This window comes from Mustela lutreola, chromosome 2 (genome assembly GCF_030435805.1).
Source record: "Mustela lutreola isolate mMusLut2 chromosome 2, mMusLut2.pri, whole genome shotgun sequence".
Classification (NCBI taxonomy): domain Eukaryota; kingdom Metazoa; phylum Chordata; class Mammalia; order Carnivora; family Mustelidae; genus Mustela; species Mustela lutreola.
Genome location: NC_081291.1, coordinates 130,559,309 through 130,563,670, shown reverse-complemented (window position 1 = coordinate 130,563,670; position 4,362 = coordinate 130,559,309).

Sequence of the window (4,362 nt, the reverse complement as noted above, 5' to 3'; positions counted from 1 at the left end):
TCCTCCCACTAATTTCTTTAATTTTCCAACTATATGGCCTTCTAGACAACTTTAATTGAAATAATTTGGATTTAGTCAAATACTATTCAGAAACTAATAAATTTTACTGTAACACATAAAAATTATGCAGTGGTGATGGATTTTAATGTTTCTCCCTTTTTTGGTTTTACATTGTAAGTACCAATTAGCTGCTGCCATAAAAAACATCATGTCTTTCATAAATTGAATTTTCTTACTTGAATCTTTATTAGGAACTGGAAAACAACAAGTACAGTTTATTGTTCTTGGCAGAACTATTCTGTGGTCGCCACTAACACAGAATTAATGCTAAACCATTGCTCCTAGGGGAAATACGGGCTATTGTTCTGCAAGCCTCTGGTCACATTTTTATCAACTAATCAATACCTAAGCTTGTTTCAGGTGTCTTTGTGTTTTGTTGACTTACAAACATTAAACTTGTGGTCAACAGCCCTGTAACTTGACACTTGACTAAAGCTTGTCTTACACATGTTATTTTCTCCATGAGGCACGTCACAGCCTTCTTGTACCTATTAGGAACATTAGTCAGTCCTTCAGCACTACATCTGAGGGCCATTTTAAACAGGGAAATCATCAAAGAAAGGACAAAGATGCAAAAAACGTACTAACTAGAGCAAACGATGCTCATTTACAATATGAGTGCTGAGGTACCCTGCTCAGCCTCAAGTGGGAACGTACACATTGAGCAAGTCAAAATTTTCACTCCACAGGTAACCATGAAAGTACCAGGAAAGTTTTAAAGAATAGGCAAACATACAAATACAGAACCCATGTATAATGAGGCTCAATCGTCCTTAACTGTATTACAAAGCTATGATATCTATCTGCCTGATCTACAGAATATTGCTGAATCGTGTTCCCATATTTCTGTAACTTTTTTTTAAGATCTTATATATTTATAATTTCTCCACCCAGCATGGGGTTCAGACCCACAACCCCACGATCAAGAGTTGCACAATCCACTGACAGAGCCAGCCAGTTGCCCCTCTGTGACTCTTTTTTTTTTTTTTTTTACGATTTATTTATTTTAAATAGAGCATGCGAAAGTTGGACCAGAAGGAGAGAATGTCAAGCAAACTCCCACTGAGCATGGAGCCCAACATGGGGCTTGATCTCATGACCTGAGATCATGACCTGAGCCGAAATCAAGAGTTGGAAGCCTAACCAAGTGAGCCACCCAGGTGCTCTCCCCTCCATAATACTTTAAATGTTCAAAGTCTAACAGTAAATACTTGGTTCCTAACTGTTTGTGTGCCAGAATTTTATTAGGCACAGCCATGAATTTGAAAATTGCAGATGTGCCCCTTTGGACCATCAAATAGTGTGATATGTGTTCTGGTAGAGACTGGTCATACGTGGTGAACATCTCTCCCCCTCTATCTTTTCTTCACCCTCTTTTCCCATAAAGCTAATGAATGGACCACAGCAGTGAGCTCCCTTGCCTCGGGGCTTCTGAATGGGTTTTGCCAAGGAGTGTCCTTGTCAGAGATAGACAGATGATCAGGTTGTCAATTCTTTTGGCTCTGTCATAACTTCTTCCAAACTTCTCTTCACTAGTTTCCTTTGAATTGCCACTCCCTGTTCTTTTCCCTTCTGGCCATGTCATGTCACCTCTGCTGCCCCTAACCTGGGGTTGCTAAAGCTAGTGCGCTTCCTGTTCTGGCTCTCTGGACCCATAGCTTTGCACAGTATCTCCTCAGAGTATCTTAATTTAAGGACCATCTGCTTCCTGTTGGAACCAAAACCAAGAAACCAAAGAGGAATTCCTAGAGAAAATACTCCAAAGAGTTTACCTCTGACAGTCCTTGAAAGGATCTCACAACTTTACGGAGTATGTCCTAACAGTTTTGATAACCCAAACCCTTTTGTAGTAGATACCTATGCAGATACTACATAAAGAAATGAATTTGTTTTCTTGGACAAGCTCTTAAGCCAATGTCTGCAGGATTTAGTTGTGAGCTTATGAGTAGGTCTAACTGCATTTATTCCACTCTTTCAGCCTACCCTGGGAACCCTTTGAAACTTAAATAAGTCACACAGTTTTCCCATCCAAATAGATTTTCAGTCTGAGAAAGGACATCTTTTCTTAGATCTGTAGTTTTGGAATTGTCCAAAAGGCCTGTAATCTCTATTCTTAACCCAGCAGCAGAGAGGGCAGGAGGGCTAAGTTTCTCTGGAGTCAGATCAACATACTTTGTTCTCATTTCATTTAAAGTGAATGCCAAGATCCATTCAGGTTTTGTACTATGGACCCTTTTTCAGAAAAATGTGTTTAAGTGCAGAAAATGAAATACATGGGATTACAAAGAAAACCAATTATATTGAACTGTAAGTTATCAAAATATATGTGTGATACAGTAAAAAATGTGTTCACTTAATAACCAAATCTAGCAGGAGGCTTAATAACTGCTCTGATAGCGAAGTAGCATGAATACTATATGGAGATCTCTGAAACAACTAATGAGATATGAAAATACCTGCTTTCTGTTATTGACTAGTCATAGTCACTGGCCTGATACAGTTCTGCATTTTTGCATTTATTATAATCAAAGGGAATACTAAATTCCATTTACAGTTTACAGAAAATAATTTTTATTCCCATGCAAGTGCACATATCCTCTGAATTCTGCCCTTAAATCTCTTGTAGGTCTGTGACTCCAGGTTGAGAGTTCCTAACCTAGCTAACAAGATATTGGTGGCAATATTTCAAATAAAACTATACCATTATATTCGAAGGCCATCATAATCAAATGCTATTTAATTTAGCATAATTTGGTGTTTAATCTTAGTCACATCTCATGTCTACCTCATTAATACATATGTAACATGTGTGAGGTTTTATTTAAAATAGCTTATACCTTGGGGTCCCCGGCTGGCTCAGTTAGTAGAGTGTACGACTCTTGATCTTGGACTTGTGAGTTTAATCTCCACGTTGGGTGTAGAGATTACTTAAAAAAAAAAAGAAACTTTTTAGATAATTGTCATATGATCTCTCTGATAATGAGGAATTTGATAGGCAGGGTGGGGGGTCGTGGGGGTAGGGAGGAAAAAAATGAAACAAGATGAGATCGGGAGGGAGACAAACTATAAGAGACTCTCAATCTCAGGAAACAAACTGAGGGTTGCTGGAGTGGAGGGGAGTGGGAGGGATGGGGGTGGCTGGGTGATGGACATTGGGAAGGGTATGTGCTATGGTGAGTGCTGTGAATTGTGTAAGCTTGATGATTCACAGACCTGTACCCCTGGGGCAAATAATACATTATATTTTTTTGTTTGTTTGTTTTGTTTTTTAAAAGATTTTATTTATTTATTTGACAGAAATCACAAGTAGGCAGAGAGGCAGGCAAAGAGAGGAAGGGAAGCAGGCTCCCCGCTGAGCAGAGAGCCTGATGCGGCTCGATCCCAGGACCCTGGGATCATGACCTGAGCTGAAGGCAGAGGCTTTAACCCACTGAGCCACCCAGGTGCCCCAATACATTATATGTTAATAAAAAATTTTTAAAAACTTTTTTTAAAAAAGTAAAATATTTTTAAAAATTCATTTTTTGTAGGAACTTTATTAACGGGCAAAGCAGGGCACACTCTTATCCATGCTGAGGTTATCTTCCAATAATTCAGTAAATATTTGTGGGACATTCATTGTGCAATCACCGAACTCAAGGAATTAGTTCAGTGAGGGAAAGACAAGTGCTTATGTAAACAAGTACTTGCAGCAGAGCGCAGTGTGATGGCAAGACTATCAATGACATGCTTGTGGGATCACATAAGTGCACATCCAGCCCAGATAGGGAAGGTCAGGAAAAGCTTGAAGGATGAGTTGGCAGTATGTAAATAAGAGACAAAGGCTATCTGCGGTCACTACAACGAGATGCACAAAATAAAAGACAATGAAATAAGTCTGCCATGTTCCTGGAACTGAAAACAGTCCAGGTGCAGCTGGGAGAGAGATGAGTCTGGAGAATCATGGAGTGTGCCTGATGGTCGCAAAGCCTCGGAGCCCCGGGAACAAGTCTGCTGCCACCATGGTCATGCTGCTTCCTCTGTGGCATGATTGCCAGCAACAACTGGGAGGCCTACCTGGGGTGTTGCAGGCCCGTACCTCTAGGAGGCTGCCCTGGAGGCACGGGGCCTGAACGGCTACTGCAGGGGCTGCATGCTGCTGGCCCACGCTGACCTGATCAAGAAGCTGCTCGAGTCTCGCCGCCTGGAGGAGTGACCATGCTGGAGCCTTCCATTGCCTGCTGAACACAGGCAGGCAGGGTCAGGCCCAGGGTGCAATCCATTGAGGCAGAAGAGCGGCGAGCAATGCCTGACCACCACCAC